This window comes from Centrocercus urophasianus, unplaced genomic scaffold (genome assembly GCF_019232065.1).
Source record: "Centrocercus urophasianus isolate 14NV4802_14NV808 unplaced genomic scaffold, USGS_Curo_1.0 seq_15, whole genome shotgun sequence".
NCBI lineage: Eukaryota > Metazoa > Chordata > Aves > Galliformes > Phasianidae > Centrocercus > Centrocercus urophasianus.
Window position 1 is genome coordinate 27,011,752 of NW_024884697.1, and position 12,200 is coordinate 27,023,951.

At 43.6% G+C, this 12,200-nt stretch overlaps 1 protein-coding gene across 1 annotated transcript in view; it reads left to right on the plus strand.

The window, feature by feature from the left end:
* The first annotated feature begins 8,473 nt into the window (after window positions 1-8,473).
* Window positions 8,474-12,200, plus strand: part of CNTN1 (contactin 1) — a 237,459-nt gene continuing 233,732 nt past the window's right edge. Inside the window, 1 exon segment of the mRNA XM_042815730.1 lies at window positions 8,474-8,521. The gene's annotated coding sequence lies outside the window, so the exon portion shown is untranslated.

The window sequence follows — 12,200 nt, forward strand, 5'->3', positions numbered from 1 at the left end:
CATGTCCTGCCAAATTAACTCCCTTGTATTAAACCGTCCTGAAATTTAGTAAGCCTTGTGTCTTTTCTACTTCCCTGTCAACAACGAAAATATTGAACTATGCCATTGCAGGACAGGCCCTTGATAAAACATCTCTTAAAGCACCTCTCCATTTTGACCCTGAGTCAGTGCCAATTACCCTAGGTATGCTCTTCCAACCACAGTTAGTCAGGCAATAGCATTTTTTGTATAATCCATCTTCCCCAGTTTGCTCTAGCCTGTTATGGGAAACTTTAAAAAATGCCTAGTATTTGACATCTACTGCATTTTATCTGTTATGCTGTTGTGTAAGAGATTACCCTGGACTGATACAATTTGTTCCTGACATATCTGCAGAGAAGCAGACATGTGGGTTAAGAAAAGGATTTAAGTGCCACCTGACTGTTATTTCTGATGCCTAAGACCCACATTCTCAAAACTCATAACTCCAAAAACCTGAATTCTCTGGCTTCTATGTTTTCTCCAGGAAGTGTGTATTTTGGCAAATTTGGCCTGCACCCCAAAATTTAGTGCTTCTATTCCAAGATCTTAATAGTTTCTTAACCTGAGCCCTGGGGGGAGGGGGGGGGGAGGGGAACAACTACAACAACAAAAATAACCAAAACAAAAAACACCAAAAAGCTTTAATGGGAGAGATGTGAAGAAAAAGGAATTACACTGCTTGCCTAGGACTGAGACCTTCAAGTTCTGGTTGTGGTTCAGAACTGTTTTTGTATTTCCCAACAGAATGTCACTGGAAACAAACAGACAAAATCTACAGATGGTATTAGGCTGAACTTAAATTTCCCTTTCTAAACTAGCTTCTTAACAGAGGAATTATGTGCACTGCAGTGTAATGATCTGGCATGTTGTAGTTACTCACTAAAACGTTAGGGACAAAGGAGACACTAATTGTGAATTGTAATTGTCTTTTTCCCCCTTGAGTTACAGCGTCTGTTAAAGGTAATATATTTTAATTCATAGATGACATTTTTAATTCTATGATAAATGTTGTCTTTCATTGATGTCTAGAAGTAACAGGAATCAAAATATGTATAACTTACAGCTATAATACATGACTTGCATATAAAACTGCCCTTGGTATTAAATATAATAATTGCTTTTATTAAACAGTGCCATTTACAGTACCATTCATTCTCTAAATTCTGTTTTCATAAGCACAGTTTGTCTAATACCATGAGATATAACAAATAATCTAGTGGAATACAGATGAAATTTTATATCTAGGTGGGATCAATGCGCATGAACCCATTGGCCCTGATGGGATGCATCCATGTGTGCTGAGAGAGCTGGCAGAGGTTATTGCACTCTATCATCTTTGTCAGGTCTTGGAGAACAGGAGAGGTGCCTGAAGGCTGGAGGATAGCCAGTGCTACTCTGATCTTCAAAAAGGGCAAGGAGGACCTGGGAAATTACAGGCCAGTCAGTTTCACCTCTGTCCCTGGAAAGGTGATAGAAGAGCTTATTCTAGATGCCATCTCCAAGCAATTGGTAGAGAAGTTCATCAGGAATAGTCAGAATGGATTCACCTAGGGAAAACTGTGTTTGACCAAACTCACAGACTTCTATGATGGCATCACCAGCTGGGTAGATGTGGGAAAGCACTGGATGTTGTCTACCTTGACTTCAGCAAGGCTTTTGATACTGTCTCACACAACATCCTGATAACGAAGCTGAAAAAGTGTGGGGTAGTTTGTAAGGTGGGTTGAGAACTGATTGACTGGTTGAGCTCAGAGAGTGGTGATCAGCAGTGTGGTTGGAGACCTGTGACTAGTGGTGTCTCCCAGCGCTCAGTGCTGGTTCCAGTCTTGTTCAGTAACTTCATTAGCGACCTTGATGAGGGGATAGTGTCCACCCTCAGCAAGAATGCTGATGATACAAAGCTGGGAGGAGTAGCTGACACATTCGGATGGCTGTGCTGCTGTTCAGCAAGATCTGGACAGACTAGAGAGCTGTGCAGCTATTAACCAGATGAGGTTTAACAAGAGTATGTGTACAGTCTTCCACCTGGGAAGGAATTACAGCAAGTATCAATACAGGCGGGGACACGGCCTTCTGGAGAGGAGCTCTGCAGAGAAGGGCTGGGGGTCCTGGTGGACAAAAGGTTGGCCATGAGTTGGCAGTGTGCCCTGGTGTCCAAGGAAGCCAATGGGATCCTGAGGCGCATTAAAAGGAGTGTGGGCATCATGTCAAGAGAGCTGATCCTCCTCCTCTACTCTGCCTTGGTCAGGCCTCAACTGGAGTACTATATCCAGTTCTGGGCTTCCTGGAGAGAATCCAGTGGAGGACTGCAAAAATGACAAAGGGCCTGGAGCATCTCCCCTGTGAGGAGATTGAGTGACCTGGGTCTGTTCTGTCTTGAGAGAAGAAGACTCAGAGGGGATCTGATCATTGTTTATAAATATCCTAAGTGTGGGAGTCAAAAGGACATGGCCAACCTCTTTTCAGTGGTCTGTGGGGACAGAACAAGGGGAGACAGTCATAAACTGGAGCATAGGAAATTCTGCACCAATATGCAAAGGAACTTCTTCATGGTGAGGGTGATAGAGCACAGGAACAGGCTAACCAGAGGGGTTGTGGATTCTCCTTCTCTGGAGATATTCAAGACCCACCTGGATGCCTACATGTGCAATCTGCTGCAGAGGGCCTGCTTTGCAGGGGATTAGTCTTGATGATCTCTAGAGGTCCCTTCCAGCCCCTGCAATTCTGTGATTCATCCAACTCTGTGGAAATCATCTCAGCTAAGCAACTAAATGCCATCATCAGAAAGAGATGGGAAGTTTCAGAGGGCAAGTCACCCTGTCCTAAAGTAATGTGCTCCTGGAGTAAGGCAAGGTAAATTGCTCTCTGAAGGCTTCTTTCTCTCAGCCCAGTGAAAACAAAAGTACATGAATAGCTTACATTTTTAAGTTTTAATTTGCAGATTTTTAATGAAATGAAGTTACACACTATGAGCCGGATGGATGGCTTGTCTGATTTAGAACAGCAGTTCATAAATCCTGTTAAAATGTGCTAGTAGATAAATAAAACTTTTTTATCTGTCTATATATTACTTATTTATAGATATATACGGCAACTGACTCTAAAGCCAATGTAAACTTTCAGTGCTATTTGTTCAACCTTGGCACTGGAAAGATAATACTCCATACACTGGAACAGAGATCCAGACTGCTCAAAAGTTGAGTTAGCTATATTCACTCTAGACAACTAGTGAAAGAAGTGGGTTTGAAGAACAAGAATTAGTTGATTCCTTACAACTCTTTGTCGTTATTTCTATCTCTTCATGTTTTCAATTAACTGAGTTAATTCATTAAAATAAATTCAGCAAAATTATTTGTAAAGTATCTTACAAGTAGTAAAAAGGGTGGAGAAAACTTTGAAATATGAGCTCTATAAAGTATGCGTTTTGTTACATCTCCCATTCTGTATTTCTTTACTTTTGTGTCCTTTAAGAAGCAAAAAACATGTGGCTTGAAAAAGAATGAGTGAAAAATGTACAATCTTTTGAAGCTGAAGTTCCTGCTCTTTGAAGTTTAAAGATTAGCCTTTTTTAGATGATCGTAACTGCTGGGCAACCAATTTATGTCAGCCCCATGAGAATTCTTTAAATTAAGCTTAGCAGCACATTGCTGAGAAGATTAAAGACTTTTTTTGGTGCTGTAAAAGAAAAGACTGTACTGGATGAAAATCAGGACATCGTAGTTCTTTTCGTTATTTTTTTTCTGATAAAATCTGTTCTAAAATAATTTGTACATGGCATTTATGTGTGTATATCTGTATTGTGGTATGCATATGTGCATGTATCTATGTCACATATCATCTCTATCCACACACAGTCAAAGTGAGGCAAAGCTACAGATTATGGCTATGTAGATTGGAGGCCTTGCCATTAGCACTGGTAGGTACGTAGCAAACTCCTATGCCACTTATATTGTAGCTGCAGGACTTGAGCATGCTTTGGAGAACGTGTATTAGTCACATGAAAGCAAGCTAAGACAGTCACACAATGCATGCTCTCTTCAGGACAGAATGAAGGAAAAACTCTACTAAATGTACATAGCTTGCTCCAAAAGTAATAGCTCCTATTTATTTCCATGGAAACTACAACAAAGAGCACAATAACATTATTTGATAAATTCTCAGCTACGAAACACTGTTTTTAACATATGTACCACCTTTAACTGATTTTCATGGATGAGCCGATTAAGACTCTCCATTTTGCAATGTGTCAGCTGTTGAAGCTGTCTGAAACATGGCTTGTCTTTCATGTCGCCATTGCTGGAATGCACCGCCCCTGGCCTTGCAGTGCTCACATCCACTGGTTGGTCTCCATAAGCCATTAGCAAGTGCCACTGGATGTCATGGGTGCTATTTTTTTCCTGATGAAGGAATTCAGTGACATAGCTTTGTTTCATGTGCACTTCCACATCTGATGCCATTTTGCCTCTCTGCTGTCATCTGGCAACAAAATGGAATGGGATGTTGTCAGGAAGGTTAGTCTCTGCTGCCATGCCACTTCCACCTGTGGCATTGTTGACCAACATAATAAAATTGGGGGCATTACTTTTGGAACAGCCATCATATTTTATGATCTTATATACTTTGAAGAATGAATGTGGATTCATAGAAAAAAGTATTAATCTGATGTAAAGGCTTGGGTAATGATCAAGAGAAGGGTGATATTTGCACAGCACTTATATAGCCAGCACTGTGTACGCTTAAAGGAAATGGAGATGTCTTCTGAATGAGTAGAACTATCAGCAGCTGAAGACTTTTCTATTCGTGACATGGTCATCTCTCACTGGGACTAAATTAGTAACTGTTGGCACTGATAGGTATTGTCCTCCATAAGAAACAGCTGACACAGTTGTTTAACAATATGATTTTTTCTTTTTTTTAAATCTCTATTCATTTTGGTTTTCTCCTTTGTTTTTCTATTGGAAGGCTGTAGGTAAGTGAAGGTAAGCAGCTACGGCATCTAGCGATAGGCATCAGTAGAAAATGTATGTAGGTACAGTATTCCATTAAAAGGATGGTTAGATAAGTTGTTTCTCATTAAAATTACCCAATTTTGTCATTTTGCATTCTCATAAACATTTGGGTCATGAAAGAGATTAAGTATAGGAAAAAATAACCTAAATGATTACGCTACAAGCTACTGAAAGTAGAGCTGTAAGATACAGAAGCTAACTTGAACTGTAGGTTTTGCTGTATGCCATAATTTAAGGCCTATAAATAAAATGACCTTTCTGACATTCTTTATTCACTTTGGAGAGTTTGGAATTCAACAAGGGTAGTCTTCACCTCAGTGGTGGCTGACTCCAAACCTTTTACTTTCATTTGAAAAATTTTATATCATGGGAATAATTTTGCACCATTTGGGAGTAATGAAAAGGAACTTGCATGCATCAGCTTTATGGTTCAGATGTGGTCAGAGTTCAAATTACCTCCACAAATACACATCTGAAATTCAGTAAGAGGAAAAAATAGTGATTAACTGTGGAATTGTGGATGTATGGCATTGTTAGCCTTCTTATGGCCGCGTAAGCTGCAGCAAGGTATTTCAAAGAGAACACTCAAGACGTTTTAATGTGTAACCTTCAGCTGCACCACAGCAGTGGAATGAAAGGTTAAATAATTGTTTCTTTTTGTGAAATTGCCAGTTGGAACGTGATTTTCATTTTTTCCTTTTAGCAGTAGTCCAAGGCAGCACTCGAGCATGGAGCAACATATGGTCATTTCTGTATGTTTACAAGAAAAGCCCTTTTTCAAATAAACAGCCATTAGCAAAACAATAGGCGCTTCTAATCTTATTAATCCTCCAAAAGATTGCTGAGATTGGGTAGCGGTGTCTAAAGCTCATGCTGGCCTGAGTCTCCATCTTATCGTAATAATGGAAAGCTGTAGTGTTTGCTTCATATTCCCCTGCCAACCCTTCCTCTCCTGGTGGATGCTGTGAGTGTTTGTTTGCTGCAGCGTACATGAAGCGAGGTCAGTGGCTGCTGTTCCTTTGTGGGTGCTGCTGGCTGCATCTCTGCCTTTTTCCTATATACGGTTGGATCCTGAACGACTTCTGCCTCTTTCCAGGAAGCAAATTCAGGAATCAAATGCCAAGGGATGAAGGTACGTGTATGAGTTACAGATATAAACTTGTCTTAGGAACAGAGTAACAGGCAGCTGGTGCTTACAAATGCACAGGGTGTTGAATCCACTCCATTTCTGCTTTTTGCATGTTTTCTGTTTCTGTTTTGCTTTGCTGAGTGTCTGGCTCTACTGAAGGATGCTGGAATCAAGCGAGGGGAGAGGCAGGGATGTTCTGTGCAGTGCAGAGACACCCACTGGTATATTTAAGCAAAAAAAATTACCCTGGCTCAAAATGCATGTGACAGCCATCTTAACTTCTGGCAACGAAACTGAAACCTAAATTCACTGAGCATTATGGAAAAACATCCTTTAGAGGGTATCCTAAATATTTAACATACTGCAGCAGTATGAAGCTGCCTGTATTGCAGCTCTGAGAGGAACCAGCACTCCCTTCAGCAAATCTTCACTGTAAAGTTGACTTTCATGTTTTAGTGCTTCTAGCTGCAAAATGCACCCTAAGGCTGTTTTGGAACCAAGCACCGTTCAGAGCAGTCCTAAAAATGCTCCAAATTGTGCTAGGGGCTGAGATGGTTTTATGGTCCTCACTGTACGAAGGCAGATAAGGTCTCTAAAAGCTGGGGCTCAGATGAAGTCTCTGCCAGAGTTTCAACGCTTATTAATATTTGAAGCCTTCTGCTTTGTTAATATATACTGATTGCCCAATATATTTAATCCCATCTGTCTCCCTTCATATGACTAGGTATACTTTAATGCCCCTTTTTCCTTCATGTTTAGTGTTACCCTGATTGCTCTTTGGAGTGCAAAAATTTGCCTTGGCTCCTATTGCTTTCAAAGCACAAGCACAGCAATAGCTCTCCTCTGCTTTACATGTTTGTGTACACATCCAGTGCTCAGCACTGGATTAAGATGCAGGAATTAAAGACCAGCTCTAAATCTCCAACTCTGGAATGATTAAATGGGGATCTGCTGGGGTATTTTTATGAACTATCATTTTATTCCTTGAACAACAAGCTTCTGACCCATATGCTTCTGGGAGTTATGATCCCATTTTAATTGTCCTAAGGGTATTTGCTGTAATCTGCAGACTGTAAAGACGGGAGGTTGGTGATATCTCCTGCTTTACAGGAGAGAGTTTGAATCCTTTCAGACATACAGTGACTGTCTCAGAGGATGGCTGAGTGAAGCAGCCCTGGCTCTTTCCTCCCATGCCTCTGTCGTGCAGAAGTGCCAGTGCTTGTGTGTATAGTTTACTGATCCCAAAGAAAGTACACAGAAGCAAGTGAATATTCACCGATTTAATAGGTACTCACATCTCTGGGGGTGGCTGTCACGTAGAGCCTAATGCCTGTACCTGTTTTACTGTAGCTTCACCTGCTGGAGGGCATCCTCTTGTTGTTGGCCCCAATCCCACATCTGACTTTTTCTTACCAATAGAAGCATCTTAATTTCTGTGGGACAAGTGGCTGTCAGTACCCCAATATACCTAAAAGCTCTTGCAGCTGTTTTAGTTGTATTTAGCAAGTGAATACGTGTATCTTGTCAGTACCTGCATTAGGTAGGACTTTTGTCTTACAAAAGACAACACCCAAAATTTGACAAATAATCCAGGTTCTTCTTCCACACGGACTCCCCACCTCAAGCTACACAAAATAAGTACATCAGGAGCCACTCTCTTGCATGGACCTGCCTTCCCATGTGGAGGAATGTATGCCTTTGGGTGTCACTCCCAACAGGAGTTGCTCACAGAACAGGGACCTCAGGCCGCCAGGCAGATGACCTTGGGCTGGCTGAATTTTTCCATTCCCTGGCCCTTATTGCCACCACAGCCGTGTTACTCGCGCTGAGGCCGTGTGCTCTCTGCCATTGTAAAGGGTCGCGGTGTCAGCTCGGGAAAAGCTGCGTTCCGTTTCGCGTCGAGCCAAGACTCCTCCCCGCGCGCTGACCGCCCGGCGCTGTCCCGGAGGTGCGAGGCGCCTCGTCCCCGCCGCGCACCGCGCTGCCGGTGGGCGGTGGCCGCGTGCGGGCAGTAGCTCCGCGTGCGCGCAGTAGCTCCGCGTGCGCTTCGCCCGCCCTGAGGGTACGCGCTGCCCCACGGGCGGCGGCGTGCCGCGGGCGTGCGCTCGGCTCCCGCTCCATCGCTCCCCCCACCGCCCAACCGCCGCGGTCCCGCTCGCGCGCGCGCGCAGTGACATCACCCGCGTCCAATCAGCCGCCGCCGCGCCCCGCTCGGGCCCGCCGGCTCGGCACGCGCGGCGGCAGTTGGTGCGGGAGGGGGGGGAGGTCTGAGGGGGGCGGCGCGCGGGTGGCTGTCAGCCGTGCGGTGCCGTGCCGGGACGCCTCTGGGTGGCAGCCCGGCTGTCACGGCAGCGCTGCGCAGGTAGGCACGGCTGTCACCGCAGCGCGATCCTCCCGCGCTCCGCGCGACGGGGCTCGGCTGTGTGGGGATGGGGGCTGTGAGCCGGCGGCGCGACAACTTTCCCGGTTCGCCCGGGGGGCGGTGGTGATGCGGCGGGGTAAAGGCGCGGGCGGCATCTCCCTGCAGCGGAGCGGGATGGCGGGAGGTCGGGGCGATGCCGCAGCAGTTGCTGTGCCCTCGGGCGGGCGGCGGGGCGCGGCGCGGCGCGTGCGGGGGGGGGCGCTGCGGGCGGGTGCCGCAGAGCGGAGCGCCCGCGTCGGGGTCGCCGCGTCGCGCCCGCGCGGTGCCGGCGGCTCGTGCCCGCTGCAGCCCTGCTGCGCGCTGCGGCTCTGTCGACGAGCGGCTACGGAGCCCGTTTTCTTGCTGCCCCTTCTTTTAGGGGATGTAATGCCGTGTCACTTCGTTTCCCCCCTTGTATAGCGCTAATTGTGCATCTTTTCTGTGCCACTTTCCCGCGAACGGCAGTCATTGCGGCTTGCGCTAGTAACACCTGCCGGTGAGACAGAGCAGAAACGCCGCTGCTGGGCTCTGCTCGAGGCACCTGAGGGGCTCAGCCTTCTCGGGAGCCGCGTCCACTCGGCGGAGCTCTGCCCGCTTCTGCTCTCAGCCGCCGCAGATGATGAGTGCCGTTAATCAGCCGCGCTGCATTTAGTAATTAAGCTGTGACCTATGGGCTGGGAACAACTCTAACGGTTGTGATATTAGAACTCGTTAAAAAAAAAAAATCTAAAAACGGCCGCAGGGTTTTAAAAGCAAGCAGTTATGTAATTACTGTGTACAACTTAGGCAAAAAAATGCTTAAAAATGCATCCACGTGCGCAGGGGTGGCTCCAGCAAAGGAGGTGCTGACACGGAGGCTTCGCTTAGTATCACTCCTTTGTATAAATTACTCTTAAAGCAGTTAAAATAGCACAGGAGTTGAAGCAGCACGAGCACAGGGGGAAGGGTACTGAAATAACGTGGAGTTTTGAAAATGATCCCTTTTGTTTTTTTTGTCATTAAGTTATTTAATGTCTTTTTGCAGTGCAACTCTTGTACAGGTTCGTATGTCAGGAGGATCATTGTCCCATCTTGTATGACTTATTGTTGCCAGTAGCTGTCAGAAGAACTTTCTCTAATGCTGCAGAAGCCTGATAGTAGCATGGATTTCTTGCTTGTTTATTTGTTTACATCTGAATACTTACTATCTCTGTCTGCATCACTTGATGAATTCTTGTATTTGTGTTTAGTGATAGTTGACAGAGAATCAAAATACCTTACCCATCCCTACATTTTTCAAAAAGTAAAAGTTAGGAGTTAAGGAAAAGACTGACCTTTCCCACATTTGTATTCTCTGCAGTGCTGTTCTAAAGTAGCAAGAGATTTCAGTTTCACTTCAATCTAACACCAGAAAGTAATTCAACTTCTTTACAACTGCATGGTTATGCAAGAAATTAGTTGATTTCACGGGACATTAAACCTTGTACACCTTCTGTAGAAGAAACCGTTGATCATGGTTGCCCAACATTTTGGCTTGCTTGGGCAGTATTGAGCAAACAGGAATTGCCTTGGGATGCATATAAAATATATAATAAGTTTAATGTATTTAAGTAACAAAGTTGATTGTTTAATGTATTTTTTTAATTAAAACATAAAAACTGAGAGCAGCAAAAACGTAAAACTAGTGGGATGCTTGATCTTGTTTTTGTGAAACTGACACACCTGTCTGGTTCAGCGGCAGCGGTTGCCATTCCTAGTGAGTTCTTAAGGTGTTGATCAGATTTTTGATGAAATATTGTTCTTCCCATACTTCCTTGATAATAATTGTTCACAAATGTATGTATTGCCCAAAAGCAATGACGTGAATAAGGCATGATTGCCAAGCAAGGGCTATTTTTCTATGGTAAAAGGGGGCTTATAAAAATCTGGTAGACACGTTTTTCTTTGAGTTGAATGCCTGACTGCAACTCTATACTATAGAGTATATACTATATTCCAGGTGAAAATTTGCAAGTAACTTATTTATGTTGGCTGAAAATGGAGTTGCAAATAATCATTTTTTGTGTATTTTATTGAAAATCTTGAAACTTGTTCTCAAATTTATGCATTAAAATGCCAAGCACAGCTGCATATTCTTCAGTGTTCACAGGTCTGTGTTTAGCCAATGTATCAAAATGAATGAAATTATTTGCCGTAATTCAAGCTTGCTATAATTTAAACTTCATGTAAAACATGATTATTGCCTGAAACGTAGCACAGTGAAGGTGATTTTCACCTTGAAGATGCATGTTTAACTCATTTAAATGAGTGCTCATGTCCACCAAAAATGCTAAATCTCTGAGCCATTTTGAATCTTTACATTCTGGCACAAACTTTCCTTTTGATTCCATTAAGGACTAGATGTCACGTTGCAAGCCATTGAGTCTTTCTGGCATTTTGTCCCAACTTAGCCACCTTCCTTTGGAAAAGTGAATGATGACCCTGTAATCAGCATCCATGCTTTTGAAGAACTTCTAGAACTGGTGATGATTCAGTCCCTTGGACTCCATGAATTTCAGAGCTTTGATGATGATTTGCATGACGTTATCCATTTTTAAAGATTTAGCATATAAATTTTCTTGCTGCCAATGCAATGATATTTCATCAAATTACTGGTGGTAATTGCATCATCTTCTATTAATTTTATAAGTTCCTCCATTTTACTGACCATCACTGGGGCACCATTAGTAGCTAGACCAGAAATGTTGACAAAAGTTAAAAAAAAAATCACTTCAGTGCATTTTTTTTAGTGCTTCTTACAAATCGGGATATTCAGTCGTGTCCTTCAGTGGCATAAAAAGACCCATCTCTTCAGTGACATTATATTTGTTATCAGCACCTCCAATGAAAATGGCAAGTAGAGCCATATCTGTAAAGACATTATTTTCTTTTATTACCAAAGCATAAAATTTCAAATCAGCAGCTTTACTTTCTCAAATTTCTTTTGATAGGTGTTGCTGTTTCTTCAGTTCTCCTGGCTATAGTCTGATGAGGCAAACTGATTTTAGAAAAGTCCATTTTTTTAATCAGGACACGTTACGTCTATTGTGCTTTCCATACATTGCTTAATAAACTCACCATCGGGAAATGGTTTTGGTTTTTTTTTGCTATCAGATTTGCTATCACAGAGCTAGTTTTTATAACAAAGTCCATTTTAGTTTTAACTTTTTGAAAAATATTTTGTTGAGGTGACAGACTTTTTCAGTTCTGCTGTTTTGTTGCTAGGAAGCATTTGATGATCAGAGGGCTGGAGCAACTGTCCTATGAGGACGGGCTGAGGGAGTTGGGGCTCTTCAGCCGGGAGAAGAGAAGGCTCGGGGGAGACCTTATAGCAGCCTTCCAGAACCTGAAGGGGAGCTACGGGAAACCTGGAGAGGGACTTTTTATAAGGGCAGGTAGTGACAGAAGGAAGTTTTAAACTGGAAGAGGGTAGATTTAGACATTAGGAAGAAATTCTATACTGTGAGGGTGGTGAGACACTGGAACAGGTTGACCAGTAAGGTTGTGAATGCTCCCACCCTGGAAGCATTCCAGGCCAGGGTGGATGGGGTTCTGAGCAGCCATGAGAGTTGTCCCTGCCTATAGCGGGGAGGTTGGAACTAGGTGATCTTAAGGGTCCCTT